Source organism: Gossypium raimondii, chromosome 3 (genome assembly GCF_025698545.1).
Source record: "Gossypium raimondii isolate GPD5lz chromosome 3, ASM2569854v1, whole genome shotgun sequence".
NCBI classification, from domain to species: domain Eukaryota; kingdom Viridiplantae; phylum Streptophyta; class Magnoliopsida; order Malvales; family Malvaceae; genus Gossypium; species Gossypium raimondii.
The window spans coordinates 39,458,249-39,478,937 of record NC_068567.1 but is presented as its reverse complement, the minus strand read 5'-3'; the positions used below and the strand labels follow the sequence as shown (position 1 = coordinate 39,478,937).

At 34.7% G+C, this 20,689-nt stretch overlaps 2 non-coding genes across 2 annotated transcripts; both read right to left on the bottom strand.

The window, feature by feature from the left end:
* Positions 1-5,529: 5,529 nt before the first annotated feature.
* Positions 5,530-5,631, bottom strand: LOC128040086 (small nucleolar RNA R71). Its single transcript, XR_008194746.1, has one exon. It is a non-coding gene; the product is annotated as a small nucleolar RNA R71 (small nucleolar RNA).
* Positions 5,632-20,470: 14,839 nt separating this feature from the next.
* LOC128040150 (small nucleolar RNA R71) lies at positions 20,471-20,575 on the bottom strand. The gene has a single exon (XR_008194810.1). It is a non-coding gene; the product is annotated as a small nucleolar RNA R71 (small nucleolar RNA).
* Positions 20,576-20,689: the final 114 nt, after the last annotated feature.

Below are 20,689 nucleotides of genomic sequence, written 5' to 3'. Positions count from 1 at the left end.
ATTGTTTAATTGAAGCTTCCATAGAGTGGTTTACTAGCGACTAAGGTACGCCACTTGTTTAAATTAAATGGTGGGTGATATGCATGAAATTGAATGTTTAATTCTATTTAATTGAGGCTTAATTGGTGTTAATAAATTCAATCGAAAGTGTATGAATATGTATGATATTTAATTGTAGCTAAATCGGGTTTAAATGGCCATTAAAATACTCAAAATCTGGTTTAAATTTGAACTTTTAGCACACAAAAAATTGCAGTGGACTGTTGGGGGTTTGAATTCTGGTCTTTTTAAATTAGTTCTCTAGTCCGTTTAAATTACAAATTAGTCCTATAACTTGATAAGTCTAATTAGAGCCTTAAATGATAAGGAAACTTGATAAAATTTTAGGATTATACTTGAAATTGATAAATTTTATTAGAAACATACTCAATTTAATATTCGGGTATAGTACTGATAGTTTGAAATTGTTACGATTTAATCCTTAATGATAAAACTTGAATTAGACATAGAAAATAAACTCGGATAAAGCTAAAATTTTTAGGGCTTACATAAATTGACTAAAAGAGGGTTGGTAAATGTATAGATCTAAATTCTGGTTAGTTTAACAGTAGGTGGTAAAATGACAAAAATGCCCTTAGGTTAAATTACTTATAAAATGAAAAAAATGCCCTTAGGTAAAATGTATAGATCTAAATGTTCTTTTCTTCTATCACTATAAATACCACCACGCTCCTCCCTCGTTCACATCACTTACCAAACCATCAGCTCCACCTTTCCACACACCTTCTCCACTGTCGACCCTAGAACCTCCCATCCTCAAAACTCCCGATTGTTGCAACCTTTATTTGCCACCACCAGCAATCGACGCACCAAGCACGTCCAGCACCTAGCTGTACACGCACACTAGCCCAGCTCTCCTCAGATCACAAGCTCCACACCTCGCACGTCCTTGTTCGTGCATCCATCCCCTTACGCTATACAGCTGCTGTTGCTTCTCCCGCACACGCCGCTACTCTCCTTGCCCCTAAACCTTGCACACCCTTGCATTGTACACACTAACTGCACGCTCCCTTGTTTGCTTTGCACCACACCATTGTCGCAACTTGCCGCAACCATCAAGACACCAAACAATCACCCTCCAACCAACCTTAAACAGAAACAATTAGCTTCACACTCTCTTTATTTTTTAAGTTCTTATTGATTTTTACAAATGTGGTGAAATCATGCCTCACAAAAGAACTCGTGCCTCTGTTCAAGTTAAAAAATCACAAACAAATTCTACTATGAAAAAGCCAAAGCAAGATACGACAACATTTTCAAAAGTCAACAAATGCTCCTAGAAAAAGGTTTTACATTGAAAGAAAGCAACTATACTATCAAAGAATTTATTGGTACCTTAACCATAAGAAAGCAACTATACTATCAAACAATTTATTGGTACCAAAAATTGATATTATTTTTCTTTTCGAATACATTTTCTTATAATTATGATTAAGTTATATTACATTCAAAAATTTGAACATTTTTAATTATGCTAAAATTTAGTATAAATAAGGTTCTATTATCTCAATAATTGCTATGTTAGTTGAGCTATGACATAAATGTTACTCTTACTAAAGTTTGTAAGTCGTACCATAAATTTTTTTCCTTATTGAGAGCTAAGCATGCATGAAAGTTTAAGTCTCTAGAATTGACTTAGTAATTTCTTGAGGCGAAATCCTAGGAAGCATGGAATTTTGAAAATGACTTAGGCAAACTTTTGTTTGGACCGTTTGAGCCTTTTAAACTGACCTCAACGAATATTATCCCTTGAAACCCAACTTTGAGATTATATGGCCTGATTTTATTTGAACCATTGCAATAATAAGTCATCCCTTCTCTCATAATTATCTTTAAATTGCCCCAAACACTAGACTCATTCTATCCAGAATATTCTTTAAAAATAAGTTTGGGGGAGTTAAGAAGAAGTATCAAATGCTCAAAATTGTAGTACATACAATAATATGCTCGAAAAAAAAGAGAAAGAAAGAAAGAGAAAGCTCATATGTACTCAAAAGAAATAGATGTACAAAAAGCATACGTACTCAAATGCAAAATGAATTGGTGAATTTGAAGGTATTCATTCTGAAGGTCCGATGTAAGCTAACTCTAGGGTTGTTAGCTTAAAATTATTTATCTTTTTACCTACCCTTAGCCTAGCCACGTTACAACCTCTTTAAAAGGCCTATTGATTCATATTTCTATGCTGCCTACATTAGTGGAGAGAAATTGCTAAGTTCAACGTATGAAGGCATAAATTAAACTTAGTGACTGCAGTTTAGTCTCAAATAAGGGAATAAAAATTAATTGGTAAGAAGTTAGCATATCTTTATTGAGAAAGCATTAGTCTATTCTTGATATCATGATAATAATTGAGAATAATTCAAACAATATGTATACTTGAGGTGCATAATTTCAAAATTATTGTTCTTGAGCATAATTACACTAAACTCATAATTATGGGAGGAATGTTTTCTGAAGAAATTCTTCATAAGTGATTGCAAGAAAATCCTTTTACAATTTTTGCATTACACCGGGACGAGCAATGAATTAAGTTTGGAGTGTGGAAACACAAAAATATATAGACTTTTTCAGCACCTTTTGAGCTCTAATTCATGTAGTTTCGTAGTAATTTTTTTCAAAATTCGTAATTTAATTATAAAATAATTAATTTGTACTCAAATTATTAAAATATTGAATTTTAATTATTTTATAATAAATTTACTCAAATTTGATTTATTTTTGACAGTTTTACACAAAGGGTGAAAATCGGCTCGACAGTCACCTCGAGAGGCTTGAACCGTTGGGGCAATTTTAGCATCGAGTGAATCAAGAGTATGGCTAATTCATTTTCCAGCCATGGATGGTCCAAAAATATGTATTGAATATATTTTATAATAAATTTTGGTCCAACATAAATTGGATTAAAAATTAATTATAAGGTTGAAGAAGAAAAAGGGGTCCAATTGTGTTAAGAGAAGAGGACTGGTCCACCAAGGATTTGGAGGCCAGAACCGTCCCATATAGCTGACCCAATCATCTTATTTGGCTTATTTTTATCATTTCAAAACAACACTTGAAGTTGCCTTTAATCTCGTTCAAAGCCCTCCTCTTTTCATGCCTTCTATTTTTAACCTCAAACTAAAAATAGTAAGTTTGAATCAATGAAACTTGCTCAAAGCATGGCTGGCCAAGGATGAGGGAGTGGGTGATATTTATTTTCTATTTTTAGAATCCATCTCCACCTATATATACCCCTATTCATTCCTCATTTCTTATCCCTCACATCTTCAATCACACTTCTTTCTCTTTTCATTGTCCTCTATTCCCTTTCTTGTTTTCCCATTTCCTTTGTCCTCCTTCCCTTGTCGATTTCCCCTCTTGAAAAGAGCTAGAACGACCTTTGGAGTAGCAGCATTCAAGTGTTCGTGAAGGCCTTAGATCGGCAGGACGAGCAGAAAAAAAGAGGAGCGCACTAGTCTGGCTTCAAAGAAACCCAGGATTTGTTTCCTAGTTTCCTTCTCTTTATTTTTCTCATTTATGTTGTGATCATGATTATGAATATTTGTTGTGTTGTCATTATCGATTTTATTAAAATGACTTAGATTTAATTCGTGTTAGATGATTGCGTTCTGTTCACTTAAATTATTAAAATCATGTTTGTGTTGTTATTGACATTGGTACATTGTTCAATTAAATAAAATCATGCTTATGTTATAGTTGCATTATAATTGTAAGGTAATGAATGAATTAATTATTAATTGGATTGAAATTATAATTAATTGACACAATATTTAATTGGTGCATGTTTAATCTTCTAAGGTAGGTGAGGGTTAAGTTAGCGGCGATGATTAAACGATACTTTAGCCTTGCATAACTTATGAGATTATTATAATTAAATTTTTCAATATAGGAATATGTTGTTACCTCACTTAATATTATACTTTCTTATGAAAATTGATTAATTGTTTGTATTGACATAGGAATGTGTTCAAGAGATTAATTAATTTAGGAAGAATGTATGTGCATTAGTTAACAAAATACCAAGTCGTGGTGAAATTATTCGTAACAATATGAACATAGTTTTCGTAATTCTAAGTTAAAGAATGAAATTGATCTAACATTTTATGTCATATTGATTTAAACTCATCTTTTAGAAATCGTGCATTGGAACATTTTTATTTTTATTTTCTTAGTTAGCACTTAATTAATTTTCTTAATTTTTATATCACCACCTTAAATCAACATACTTTCCATCACCAAATAGTTTAAATTTGCATTTCATAAATATTCTCTTTCACAATCCTTATAGGTACGATAAATCGACAATACTTATCACATTATTACTTGTTAACGATTGTGTACACTTGCACATTTTCATCATTTCAAGGTCATGTGATAAGCAAGTATCAGCCAATCGATTAATTACTTAGAGTCCGTGAGGTAAAAATTTGTTAATTGATAGCTAACCCACCCTAAACCCTAATCCAAAGTTAATCACAAACCCTGAAACGAGTTAATCTTACTAATTGGTTTATTAATTTAATCGTTTGTTTATTTTCTTGTTTATTTATTTTATTTATTTAAATTCTCACATTAATTTATTTTATGATTTGTCGTAATATAGGATTTAACTATTACTATTTAGACTTATTATTGTAAAAAGGTTTTTTATAGATTTATTTCATCCTCCTTGGGTACAATCCTCGGAATACTTCCAAGTGTTTCGTTGCAAACTATACCATATTACAATTTGACTCATCCACTTGTGGACACTGCCATTCTGATCTTATATATTTGTGGTGTGTTATTTTTACTATAAACGATAACTCATTTACAGGAGGTCAAGTTGTTGGCGCCGTTGCCGGGGAGGTTTCGGCAATAGATCTTGAAAATATTTTTACAAATAATAAGATAAGTAGAAACATTAAAACCTATAGATACAATATTTAATTTCTTGTTTTTTATTTGTTTAATTTATTTTCAGGTCGTTTATGACTCGAAGCTCCAGCACCCCAATCAATCCACATCCAAATTCGAAACAAATCATTAGGCACAATCATCAACTCATGAACACCGATCCACTATGGTAATTAATTTACCCAAGAAAATTCGTTATTTGAAGATCCACGAGAGCGACAAGGAAATAATCGGGAAGAAGTCCTAATGGATCAATGGATGTTGCGTGAGTACTCCTTACCGACACTAGGCGCGGTGCGAGGAAGCATAGCAAAGCCGAAAATCAATGCCAATATTTGTGAAATAAAGATAGTCACAATCAAGAATACATTGCAGTTCAAGGGAAACATGGTGGAAGACCCGAATAAGCACTTGAAGCGGTGCTTACAACTCTACGACACCTTTAAGTACAATGGGGTATCCGATGATGCGGCTAATTGGTTAGACTCATTAGAATTAGGTTCGATTACAATATGGAATGATCTAGTGAAAAAATTTCTCTATAAATTTTCCCGATTAGTCGAACCATTTAGCTTAGGCGAGAAATCACCACTTTTAAAAAATATGAAGGTGAATCCATTTATGAGGCGTGGGAACGTTTCAAGATAATTCTAAGTGCCCACATCACGGATTGCAAGCGTGGCTCCAAATACAAATTTTCTATAATGGTGTTGACGGACACATCAAATCCAGCCTAGGCGGAGCATCTAGCGGATCTCTCATGTTTTATACGTACGAACGAACCTACAAAATCATTGATGATATGACCATGAATTCGTACATATGGCCCAATGAGACATTCATGTACAAATCCAAACCCCCAATGGTAAAGACTATAAATGAAGACGACGAAGATGTTCGATTCCAACAAATCCTAGAAAGTATTAACCGTTTGGAGACACACGTCAAGTTAACATGAGGCAGAGCCACATTCGGAGAACCAATAAGAGGACCCCGAACATACTAACTTCCAGAGTGTGAATACTGTAGTAAAAGATATATTAATGAGGCAGTATTCGTAAGTATATGGGTCCAGTTATAATATAGTTACAATGGAGTAGGTGAGTACTCCGAGGATCGTACCCAAGGGAGGCTAGTGCTAGATCAATTTTAACCTAAACATCGAAAGATCTAATTAGTACTCGAGATAAGTTATAGTACGAAAGTAAAAAATAAGAGGAGTTTTTAATATTTTTATAATAATAAAATATATATAAAATAAAGGAAAAAAATATCAAGAGTTTGAAAAGTGGAATTCTTCAAATCTAGTTATGGGAAAAATATAATCTTCATTAACTATTGCTTCGGGTTCCTCGTCAATCAACTAGTCACTATCCTAGTAGCATCTTCTGATCTTCTACTAAAATAACGAGTTAGCAAGGACTACTTATCTTCCGACCTTACAATCTATACTGGCTCGGGGTTAAGGCGCCTATGGATGGGCCATACCAATTTTGGGTTAATTTCCACCTTGATAACTTCCTAGGGTCGTCAAGCCTAGGGTTTGTTTCACGTTCTTCCTTTCTTGAACAGCTGATCCGTTGAGTAAAACTACAAAATAGTCAATTCATCATACCTCCACTCACTAATCCCCCATAGCGGGATTAGTTCTTCATAGTTTTCGTACATAGAATAAAATCGATATAAAAGACAAACATAACAAGCGAATCGAAAATATAAGATTTAGGAAAAAGCCTAACTTGTATTAAGAGCAAGAACGAATCCACAGCGTCTGATCGCATTCACAAAACGAATCTCTCGAAATAAAATAAAGACAAAACGGAAGTAAACTAAAACCTAAGAAAAAGAGAAAAAAATGAACTAAACTTAAGAGAGAAAATCTAAGTTAAGGAATTTGTGTCCTTTACATGTAGCTAAGGAATTTGTGTCCTTTACATGTAACAAAGGAGCCTATTTATAGATCTCAGGTGGCCGTCGTCCTTAACCCTAGGTTAGCTGATGTTCCCAAGCTTTAAGTTTAATTGTGTAGACCAAAACACCCACTGTCTCGTGTTTAACTCCTATCCAGAGTCGCGACAACCTTAGTTTGTGTCGCGACAAATAAGGCAGTTTCGTGATTTCTCCATTCTGCTCCCTATGTTGCGACATTGATCATTCTCTGTTGTGACATAGTGGCCAATTTCTTCTTTAATATGCCTTCTAATAGTCTCTTGTACACTTATAAATTTCATTAGCTCACCCTTAGGCCTCATTTGGCCCCTAAGGTCAATAAAAGACTCAGTTTGCATATTTTATTAAATTTAACAAAACTACTAAAACGTAATTAAATCCTACTGATAATGCTTAATTTGAAGCTCCTAAATGAGAAAACTAGTTTAATCTGCTACACCGAATTACGGTAGAGCAAACTCCCCCACACTTAAGTCATTGCTTGTCCTCAAGCAACATGAATAAATACAAGAAATAAAAGACATCCCTTGAGTAGATATCATACAAGTATTGACTTTGGAGCATATTACTAAGTATTTCATATTCACAACTAACTTTAACATGATGCATAATTGACTCACCACTCTTGATTACAAACATCTAAGTTCCGTATATTACAAAGTATACAAACACTAAGGGTCTCAACTGTAGGGATTCATCAATAAATCATACAAGTAATTTGATTATCTAAGCTTAATACAAACAGTTTTTATGCGATTGTTTAATATAATGTTTATTCATGCATACGAATATTTAGGGCACATAAGACTTTTCGACTTGTAACGATCTGAGACTTAAGACAGGTATGGAATTTAAAGACAGTAAGCATCAAAAGTTTTACAAATATGAAAATAGTTTGGCACATCATATCGATCCTTATTCTTCCCCCTTGGTGACCCTTACCCACTCACCGCCTTCTTTCTCCTTCTATCACCTCATTTGTTTCTCCACTTAGGAAATCATAGCGTGATATAGTAACTACGGCTAGCCTACGAGATTCTGTGCACTAATGAATGATTTTTTCTTTCTTTTGTGACTTTCTCACCTTCGTTTTCGACTGATCTCACTCACAAATACTTTTTTTTGTTGTTTCCTGAATTTTTCTACTCATACTGATTTTTTTAATCTTTTTTTTGTTTTGGACTTTTAGGTTAACTTATAGAGATCATCGCGATAATAATACAGTGCATCATAAAATTGGCAAATACTCATCTCAATTACCGGAACATTAACCCCTCTAACCTTCACAAAAGAACGCATTTTTATCATTTTTATCATTCTCAACTACAATTAGACCTCCCTTCCTTGGGACACATTGAGTAGGGCTAACCCAATCACTATTGGAAATGGCGTAAACAATACCTACATCCAGCAATTTAAGCAATTCCTTCTTTACCACTTCCTTCATAGTTGGATTAAGTCTACGTTGAGCATCAAATACAAGTCTTTTTCCCACTTCTAATTTGATTTTATGTTGGCAAAACGCAGGATTAATTCATTTAATATCAACAATTATCCATCCTATCATTTTTTATGCATCTTTATAACACTTAGTAGAGCCTTTTCATGGTTTTCTTCTAAACCTGCAGCAATAATCACTAGCAGAGTATTTTATTCTCCCAGATAGTCATATTTTAAATACGCGGGTAATGACTTCAATTCTAATTTAGGAGGTTTAATAATAAACGGCACCAATTTTCTTGAATTTGGAATGATTTGTTCCAGCGGCTCCTTACTCTGCCTCCACCAATCCAGTTGAGATACCATGTGATCCTTTTCTTGTTCAGCACTGTCCCCTTCTTCTTCTGTTTCGTAATCATTTGACTCTATTATAATTAACTCTAACTGGTTACATTCTTACTCTTTTCCATTTTTCTTTTATATTTCAGTCCCTTGGTTTCCACTTTAGAGTATTCCTCCCAGGTAGATTCATTAATGTTAAATTTCTCCAATATTTCCATAACTTCCTCCTGGTTTTTCGTCCAACTACTTCCACCAGTCATAATGTCAAATTTCTGTCTATTCTAACTATCCAAACCATAATAGAAATGTTGTATCTGAACTGCAAAGTGTATACCCACGCCTAATATGGATCTGAGAATCATTTTAAACCTTTCTCATGCTTGTCCCACTGTTTCAATAATAAATTGCTTAAAATAAAATAATTGTGAATAAGTACTTAGTACTTTGTCATGGGTACTTCTCGACGAAGAAATAACTGCACAGACTCAATCCAAGTAGTAATGGTGTCTAGGGGAAGCGCTTCTAGCCACATTTTTACCTTCTCATCCACTGCAAATGGAATTAATAACAATTTAATAACATCTAGTGGAACGCCTGCGTAAGTAACAATGCTACATATATGATCAAATCTCTGCAAAAAACACAATAGCGTCCTCAATTTTATGATCAATAAACCTGACATTTTTAGAAATACATGTTAGCAACGAAGGATTTAGTTCAAAATGTGAGTAATGAATGACAAGACTGGAAATGTTAGATCGTAGACAGTCTATATCAAACAAGGTTCCTAAGACCTACAAAATGTTCATATTTTACTTACATATAAATAGATCGTATCTATAAATTTAAAAAGAATTTCTAATTATTCTTTCTGAACTGAAAAAAATTAAAATCAAACTAGTAATGTTGCCTTCTCAACAATGGCTCCAACAACTTGACCACTTCCAAACGTACTAACGTCTAGAGTGTGAATATACAGTAAAATATATATAAATAAGGTACTATCTACAAGTATACGGGTCTAGTTGTAATATAGTTACAACAGAGTAGGTGAGTACTCCGAGAATCATACCCAAGGGAGGCCAGTGCTAGATCAACTTTAACCTAAACACCGAAAGATCTAATTAGTACTCGAGATAAGTTATAGTAAAAAATTAAAAATAAGAGGAGTTTTTAAGATTTTTATAATAATAAAATATATAAAATAAAGCAAAAAAATCAAGAGATTAAAAAGTAGAATTAATCAAATCTAGTTATAGGAGGTTAGCTCACCTCGGTAATCTTTATTAACTGTTGCTTCGGGTTCCTCATCAATTAACTAGTCGCTATCCCAGCAGGATCTTTCAATCTTCTACAAAAATAGCGAATCAGTAAGGACTACTTATCTTCCGACCTCACAGTCTAGACTGGCTCGAGGTTAAGGCATTCACGAATGAGTCATACCAATTTTGGGTTAATTTTCACCTTGATAACTTCCTAGTGTCCTCAAGCCTAGGGTTTGTTTCACGTTTTTCCTTTCCTGAATAGCTGATCCGTTAAGTAACCCTACAAAACAGTCAATTCATCATACCTCCACTCGCTTATCCCTCATAGCGGGATTAGTTCCTCATAGTTTTTGTAAATAGTATAAAATCAATATAAATGATAAACATAACACGCGAGTCGAAAATATAAGATTTAGGAAACAACCTGACTTGTATTAAGAGCAAGAATAAATCCACAGTGTCTAATCGCATTCACAAAATGGATCTCCCGAAATAAAATAAAGACAAAACAGAAGTAAACTAAAACCTAAGAACAAAAAGAAAAAAAACTAAACTAAACTTAAGAGAGAAATTCTAAGCTAAGGAATTTGTGTCCTTTACATGTAACAAAAGAGCCTATTTATAGATCTCAAGTGGCTGTCGTCCTTAACCCTAGGTTAGTTGACGTTCTTGATCTTTATGTTTGATTGTGTAGACCAAACTACCCCTGGCTCGTGTTTAATTCCCATCTAGAGTTAATGTCGCGACACACCAGGACTTGTGTCGCGACATAGGAGTCAATATACTCCTTTTGGGATATCTTCAGAGGTATGCCGCAACACCCTTAGTCTGTGTCACGACAACGAAGGAAATTTCATGATTTCACCATTTCGCTCCCTATGTTGCAACATTGATCATTCTGTGTTACGACATAGCGGCCAGTATCTTGTTTAATATGTCTTCTAACAGTCTCTTGCACACTTATAAAGTTCATTAGCTTACCCTTAGGCCTTATTCGGCCCCTAAGGTCAATGAAAGACTTAGTTTGCATATTTTATTGAATTTAACAAAACTCTCTAAAACATTATTAAATCCTACTGATAATGCTTAATTTCAAGCTCCTAAAGTACGAAAAGTAGTTTAATCTGGTACACTGAATTATGGCAGATCAGAAAGATAGGGAGAACTGTAAGTAACGAGGTGAAATGATCACTCACATTATCGTCCAGGACAAAGAGGTTTCAATTGCACCTCATGAAATTTTCTAGTATTACGATGTCCCGTATTATACCCATGATCACTTAAAGACCTTAGACTTATTTACATTTGAGGACTTTGATATGGAAGATATAAGTGATTGTTTGATGGAGGGGCGTAGCGAGTGGACTCGCCAAGCCAACTCTAAGGTGCCCATGAAATTTAACACGACCATCATGTTCCCGATGGCCAAGATATGGATGCAATTCATTTGCACTTGCTTGGCGCCAACTCACAATGTTTCTAACGTTACCGCCTACAGAGAAGTTATGCTTTATTTTATATTGCAGAGAGAGAATATTTGCATCTGTCACTGGATTTACAAAGAAATGATCAAATGCGTACAGTGCTGAAAGCAAAGTATGTACTTCCCACATTTGATTACCGCTCTATGCTGCTAAGCTGAAGTTTCCATGTCCCCAATCAAGACATTCATGAGACCTAGAGGAACGTGATTTGAGACAACTCATACAACCAGTTTATAGAGCTCCAACGAAAGCAAAATCGAAAGAATAAGAAAAGAACAAAACATAGGACCAATACCTAGAAACTAATAAAGAAGAAGAGTAAAGCTCACACGTTGAAGATAATGAGGCTCACAGATATGTCTATCTTGGGATGGCAGACCCGATGGATGCAAGATATGGGAGACATACTGATTCACATTATGCAATAGAATTGGTGGCCCACACCAACACCACTACCATGCAAAGAGGGCGCCAATGATGAAGATAATGAGGAGGAAGAGGAGACCCCAATCATGCCACTAAATTAGGAGTGCGTATTTCGACTATACCACTCATCGACGAAGGGCATCATGATTCACGACCCGCACCATCACAATCTGACCTAGGCTTTGGGAAGGCGGGCTATTAAAACACTGACTGCGCGCGAGAGGGGCAAGGCATTGATAATGGAAGAGTCAAAATGTCACACCCAGATTTCTTTAACCCAGAAATTAAGAAATAATTGAGGAGTTAAATTGGAAGAAGCCAAAAGTTGGCGATCCCTACTGGAAAATCGAGAGAAGATAGTAATCAATTTAGGATTTAGATGAAATCTAAGACTAGTTTGGTTGGATTCCAACCAACTGATTCTTTGATTCTTTAGTGGGAAACATAATAATTATCAAAGGATGGATTTTATACAGTTGGAGGTCGTGCGAGAATGGCTATAAATAGTAGAGAAATGACTTTCGATGAGGCTTCCTTTTAATTTTGTTTCATTCTTTCCTCTTTTTCATCTTCTCATTTGGTTGCTCCGGGGAAGTGATGGTCATAGCAAGCTTTTCATGGAGGGATGATCGTGAGGAATTAGTCAGAGAAGTAGAAAATCTGATAAGCTGGTAAGGTTTTAAGTCCTTCTATGTATGTAAGATTAAGAAAATAGTGTTAAGGATTTTCAAAATCATTTTAAGGGTTCTACATGTTTCTAGGAAACTGAGGTTTAGATTAAAATATTAAACCTAACCCATGCTCTGGTTTAAATGCTTAGCTGCGAGGAGAATGAAAGCTCTAGCGTTCAAAGAAGCTAAGTTGGTAAGGAAAAATGAGTGTAAGGTAAGTTTCTACACTCTTCATCTAAAATTATTAATATGTTAAAATTCCATGGGTTTATCAGTATCCGTCATTCTAGTTCAATATGCATGATCCCATAATGTTTATTCATAAATGCATGCATTGCATATGAAATATGAAAAGGGATCTTCATCGGGATTAGATGAAGTTAGGAAGGGAAAATTGGTACCTTTTAGGGGGAACCAAGCCAGATCATATGAGATCAAGAAACTCAATTACATAAGAGGCATGTACATAGGAAAATGGTTCCTTTAGGAACTTCTTCAAGGGAGCAACTATATTGTATTTATTTAGATTCCTCAGAGTCTGGAGTTTAGACAGTAAACTTTGTTTAAAAATTTTGACTCTGTTGTAAGTCTTTACAAATAGGTAATTCAGTATGTTTTTAACTTAGTATGAACAATAACCCAGTTCTATTGTGACGCCTGCACCCAGATCTGACATTCAGGCCGGGTGAGGGTGTTACAAATCAAGTGCTATTAGAGCATGGTTTAGTCTATCCTTTGAACCTAAGAATTGGAAGGAATACCCCTTATGTGCATGAGGTCTAATCTAGGTAAAGGCCTCAAGTCTTTGTTTAGGTAAGTTAATATGTGATATGAATGGATATATTTGTTGCAATTGGCGGATGGTGATGACAGTAAAAATAGACGATTTAGAAAAGAAATGCAATGAGAGTACAATTAGGTAAATACAGTGGTTGGAAGTACAATTACTAGGGAAAAGAAGCTCTATTAGAGAAAATATACAAAAGGGAAATTAGGCTTTTTATTCACTAAGAAGGCTACCACCTCGATGGTGCCTTCACTTCTTCTTGGGTAGTCCTTAGAAGGATGTAAGAATAACTACATCTGAATTCTTGGATACAAGAAAGCCATTAGTTCCCTTCCGTTCCCTTGGATAACCTCCTCTTTAGAATTGAAGGAATGGCAAGATTCGCATTGGAATGCTCCATAACAGCAGATATACTTAGTCGCGCATTCGGAGCCTGACGAGGGAGGTCCTTCTGTCAAGTTTGAATAGGGATTAAATGGGAGAGATGAATAGGAAGGTGTGTGTGGATGTTAGATTTGGAATCCACCGAGGTTGGGTAACTCCCCATGTTCCAACTGCACTTTTTCATTAGGATGCAATTCCCACCCCCACCTTATTCGCAAGCCGTCAAAGGCTTGAATTTAAACCTCCAAAAGGGGGAGGTGAACGATGTTGATGTGGTTTCCTCACAATGTTACAGAAGAATTCATAATGATTCGAGTCTAAGAGAGGATCTGGGAGGTTGAGAAACAAAACTTCCTATGATAAAACATCACCTCTAAGAGAAGAATAAGTAGCCTTTAGCGTCGCCTAGTCGACCCTTTCCTTGGTTCATCCCAAGAACAAATACAGGAAAGGGAAAACGAGTTTTCCAGAGGAATAAGTAAACCACTATGTAGTAATCAGTGGGTGTATCTGATATGTCGTAATTCGGTGTAGCAAATTAAACTAGTTTTCACACTTGAGGAGCTTGAATATAAGCATTTTCATTATGTTTTAGTTAAGCTTTTATAGTTTAGTTTAAATCCAATAAAAAGGGTATTTGGAATCTTTTATTGACCTTAGGGGCCGACTGAGGCCTAAAGGTGAGCTAATGTACTTAGTGAGTGTGCATGAGACCATTAGAGGGTGTACAAACTCAACACTAGTCGTTCTGTTGCAACACGAGAAGTTTGATGTCGCAACATAAGGAGTAGAACGCAAGAATCTCAAGACTACCTTTGATGTCTCGACACAGCCATTGGATGTCACGACACACACCTAAAGTTACCCTGAAACTGAGCATACTGCCTTCGATGTCGCGACACATGCACTAGGGGTCGCGACATTGGTCCTGTACGGGAAAGCCAAGGGTATTTTGGTCTGCACAATCAAAAGTTAAATACAAGAGCGTCAACTGACCTAGGGTTAAGGACGACATCAACCCTAACTTTATAAATAGGCTCTTACACACTTGTTAGAGGACCATTTTTTCATATTATTAGTTTCCTTTGTAAAATTTAGTTTTCAATTTATTTTTCTTTCTCTTAGGGTTTAGAATTATTTTCAGTTCTTTTCATTCATGTTCTTCGGAGAACTTGATTTGTGTATGCAATCAAATGTTTGAGGATTTCATCACTTCATATATCAAATACAAACAGGATTCTCTAAATTATACTCTTGTTTTATTCTTTATGCATATATTCAATATCAAGTTTATGATGTTTATTAATTCCTTGTGGAACTAATCCTCTTATGGGGTGTAATAGGCGCAATTTGCCTGGGCCCACACAATAAAATAAACCAAATTAAAAAAAAGGGGTCCAATGAAATAGCAGTCCAAATTACAAAAATAGTAGGCCCAACATGGCTCAAACCCAATTACACTTAACCTAGCCCGGTTGCATAAGCCCAACACCCAATAGCCCACTATGTTTCAGGAAACAGAAACCCTAGGGTTTCTAACTCCCCTTCAGCCCCCAAGCGCCGCAGCCAGCAGTCTCCTTGCACGTGTTGCGCCTGCGCGCGTGTAACTGCTCCACGCCAGCCTCTGCACTTACGCGTCTCCGTACCTGTACCTGCACAAAGAACAAACAAACACACACGAAGGGAGCAGCAAAAAATAGACAGAAGAGGGAACAGAGGGATTTTCGGGGATTTTCCTTGATTTTTCATTTGATTTCTTTTTTTTTCTTTCTTTCTGTAATTCGGCTATATATGAAGCCAAAAACAATGTAAGAAAGGGGGAAGATAAAAAAAAGGATGGAAAGAAAAAAAGGAATAAAAAAGAGTCTTTGAAGGTGATTTTCGAGTTTTTTTTCTATTCTTGTTCTTTTTTATATACACAAATACTGAGTACAAAGAAAAGGGGGGATTCACCATTTCTTTTGCATCTTGCACTGCACCTTTTTATTTTTTCTTTGATACGAAAAACGGAAAAGAAAAGGGAACCCTTACCTGGGTTTGGCGTCGCCGAATCCCTCCTCCATTCAAATTGGAGTTGAATGGATGGGGGGAGGGCGGCTTTCGGTCCTTGATGCGGCCCAAAGAGAGTTTGTCTCTCTTTTTCCTTAGCTTTTGATTAGGGAGGCGTCTGATAGCTTAGGGTTTGGTTTTTTTAACCACAGAAGAAATGGCGTCGTTTGGAGTCAAGGCCATGGCTTCAAAACGGCGTCGTTTGAAGGCAATACCCGATGACCCGACCCGAATGCGGCTTGATCCGCGCGTCCTGGTAGGGGAGGGGATATTTGCATGCTAAGTCCCTTTTATTTCATGCCGTAGTTTAATCTGGTTTTTTGCTATTTTAATCTGGGCCGTGTAATTTTCTACTGATTTCACTTCGATCCTTATTGAAATGCAGCGTTTTAAGAGGTAGGGATTAATTTCCTTTTGACCCCTCTTTGTTGCTCGCGTGTTCAATGTGGTTCGCGCCCTTATAGTTATTTTGAATTAGCTCTTAAATTTCAGCCTTGATTTCAAATTAGTCATTCTGTTGTTTTTACTATTGTTATTATTTTTATTACTATTTATTATTATGTTAGATTATACTGCTATGTACCTATTTATATATTATTTTATTATACTATTATTTTTAAACCGTTTCATAATACATATATGTACATACGTAATATATATTGTTTATTTTAAACTATATATATATTATACATATAACTTTCATTAAAATTATTTTTACCTCACATACATATGATAGATTTCCTTTGATTATAATTATTTACCTTAAAGTTGTCTCGTAAATATGTTTGTATATTTTAAACCAACATTTTCTTTTACATACATATATAATTATTTTCTTTAAAAAAACCCTACGTCATATGTCACTTGTTTCAACCTTTTATATATTATTATGTATGTATATTATTTGGTATATTATATATTTTCCTTATGTATTTGCTTTAAATTCGTTTAGTTATTATTTTTATATAGTATTTCTTTTATTTTCCTTTAAATCTATTGCAAACTCGTATATATATACATTATTGTGACGAAATTTTATGCATATAATTTATTGTACATTGATAAATTTTGAATCTTCTCCCTTGCATGTTTTTTATTTTACTTTAAAACTTATTATACTTTGTTTGTATTGATTTGCTTGATATTCCTTATAATTCATTTGCTTTTAATGTTAATATTTGTAATACGTGATGTGAGATAATTGCTCTTACGTAAATTGTATTGTTTGCTCGTACATCTCGCTTCTTTGACATTCATTAGTATACTTTTTAATTTACGAATAATCAATTCGCATGGTACATTATTATACAATCATTTTTATTCATTCAAAAGATTACAAATTACAAAGTTATTTCATTCAAAAAAACTTTCAAAAATACTCAAACTTTAGAATCCTCGAGAGAATTGAGCCCTAACGTATTGGGTTCCAATTTTCCTCGTCGAATCTAAATAATCGAATATTTTTTAAACATACAAATTTCAAATAAAAACCCATTCTCAGGAATTCGACACGTTGTGTCCTAACGCATTGGATATGACATGTTATTTTCTCGAGACGAGGATTTTAAAAATAAAGGCAATGTTCGATATTTAGAAATTTTGTGAAATCGAACCCTAACTTACTGGGTTTTGATTTTCTCATTTGACCCAGATAATCGGATATCCTCCTCAAAATACATAGGTTTTAAAAGACGAGAGATAAACTTAATTTTGAGGATTTAAAATGTCGCACTCTAACTTACTGAATGTGATAATTTATTTCTTTGAAATAAGTGAGCCTCATCATCCAATTTATTTTATTCAAGGATCGTATTTAAAATCTTTTCAAAATTTTGACATTAAGACATTAAATAATTAATTCGGTACCAATTTGGGTGTCACGAGGGTGCTAACCCTTCCTCGTGCGTAACCGACTCCCGAACCTGCTTTCTCAAAATTCGCAAACCTAAAATTATTTTTAAGGTGATCCGATCACACCTCAATAAAAGATCGGTGGTGACTCCCATTTTCATTTTCAAAGTCGATAACAGAAAATTTGTTTTTTTCAAAAAATGGATTCGACATGGGGGATTAGCAAGTAAAGGTATGAATAATTAACTATTTTGTAGGGATTTCTTAAGAGACCAGTTGTTCACGAAAGGAAGAACCTAAACCCTAGGCCTGACAACCCTAGGAAGTCATCAAGGTGGGAATTAACCCAATGAGCTATTCGTAAACACCTCAACCCTAAACTGGTCTAGACTGTGAAGTCAAAAGACTTGCCGACTCAGTATTTCAGTAGACGTATTGAAAGATCCTACTGGGGTATTGACTAGTTGATTAAACAATAAAACTTGAGATGATAGTTGATTATGACTACCAAAGTGAGCTAATTGCCCATGTTTACATTTGATCCAATTTATAATCTAGTTTACTAAAGACTCCTTTAATTTATGTTATTTTTAGTTCTTTAATTATTGAAACCAAAAACCATTTATTTATGTTTATTCGTAATATAGTTTATTTAAAATACTAATTAGATCTATTGGCGTTTAAGTTACAATTAATCTAGTACTCACCTCCCTTGGGTATGATCCTCGGAGTACTCACCTACTTCGTTATAACTATATTACAACCTAACTCGTATACTTGCAGACACCACCTCAATTCCACATCTTTAGTTGTAGTATTCACAATATGGACGTTAGTACGTCTGGAGGCGGTCAAGTTGTTGGCACTATTGTCGGGGAGGCAACGTTACTAGATTGATTTTAATTTTTGCGTTCTATAGAATAATTGGGAAATTTTTAAATTATAGATTCGATTTTATTTTATTCTATTTTTATTAATTTACGTTTACTAACTTCTTTCTTCTTTGATTTTATTAATTTACGTTTACTAACTTCTTTCTTCTTTGATTTTAGTATATGCCTCAGAGAAGAGGAACACCCGTTCAGTTGATTATTGATTCATAGAGGTTGAGGCAGCAAAGGTCTCTTGATTATGGATGAAACTGATTACATGTGGTTTAATGATGAGATGGTCTTTGATGACGAATTATATGAGGAGGGAGTATACGAAGAATGGAAAATCATGGAAAATAAAAAATTATTCATGATAGAGCTGCGCCAACACGGAAACAAAGTCTCAACGGACCAGTAGAGTAATGATCAAGGTACTAATATAGTTGAACATCCACATGAGTTCACAGGTAATTTACACTTACAGTATTTATACTCTAGACACCGCCTCAATTCCACATCTTTAGCTGTAGTATTCACACTTTGGATGTTAGTACGTCTGGAGGCGGTCAGTATCCCTGTAAGTCAGGAGCTATTGTCTTGCCTGTGCCTTCTATTAGGGATTTAATCAGTGACCGACAAAAAAGGCTAAAAAATAAAGGATTTCTTTTCGAGATCTTAACATTGGGATAGTGAGGGAACTGCACCCTAGGGATGTATATGGATAAGGAAAAGAAAGATAGGAAGAAAGGAAGCGAGAAGCAATGGGAGAATTAGTCAAGCCAAAGGCCTGTAGGGATTAAATTTGTAATAATAACGAAAATATTATTACCTTACATAACCTTGTAATATGTTATGCTTATGAAATTTCTAGTTTATTAAACATAGAAACATCTGAGATAGGTTTAGAAATTAAATAAGTTTAATATTTTTACTCAAATTAGATAATGTTAGTAAATGATCAATTTTGCCACAGAATCTTCGTAACATCTTTTAATAGTGTGGATAATTCTAAGCTATGAAGAATGAGTATTTTAACACAAGCATACTATTGTGATAACTCTTAAGACTTGCATAATTTTTCTATGTTTATTTTAATTTGTATACTTACGTAATCGGTACTTAATTAAATTACTAATCCACTCTTATTTAGTTGCACCACATTTTAAACCATATTATTTTTCATCACCAATTTGTTTAAGTTATAATTTTCATAAAGAAATGCTTAATAGTCCCTGTAGAGATATACTCGATACTTATCATTTTATTACTTATCAATGATTGTGTACACTTGCACATTTTCGTTGTTTCAAGTTTTTGGCATCGTTGTCAGGGACTATTAAAGACATAATTTGTGAAATTATTATTTTTGCATTTTGGTTCTTTTTTCTGTTAAATTTTAACTTAGTTAATTTTGTGGTTTTTCTTTCATGAGTTTATGAGTGTTGACCAAATTATCGACTTACTCGCAGTTGACCCTAAGATCAAGTGAACATTCAAACAAAGAATAAGGGAAAGAAAAGCCCAAAGACAAGCTGAAGAAATGAATTTTAAAAACCAGAATCAAGATTAAGGAAATGGAGCCACTATGCTTGCAATCCAATCCTTGTTGCTGATGACAAGGACCGAGCCATAAGACAATATGTCATGCCACTTCTCCATGAACCTAATCCCTATATTGTTAGACCTGAGATCGAGGCACCGTAGTTTGAGTTGAAACCTGTGATGTTCCAAATGCTTCAAAATGAAGGTCGGTTTAATGGGATGTCTACTAAGGATTCACACATTCACCTTCGATTATTCATGAAGGTCAGCGATTCTTTCGAATTGGCCGGAGTAACTGAAGATGCACTAAGGTTGAAGTTGTTCCCATACTTATTGAGGAACAGAGCGCGAGCATGGCTAAATTCGTTACCACCTGGTTCAATTTCTACATGGAAAGAGTTAGCAGAACGCTTTCTGATAAAGTATTTTCCACCAAGAAAAAATGCTAAATTACAAAAAGAGATCACCACATTTTAGCAATTGTATGATGAATCCCTATTTGAAGCATGAGAGAGATTCAAAGAATTATTACGAAAATGTCTCACCATGGGATTCCACATTGCATCCGATTGGAAACTTTCTATAATGGTCTTAACGCACACACAAGAATGGTGGTGGATGCTTCTGCAAATGGAGCTCTCCTTTCTAAGTCTTTTAATGAGCCTTA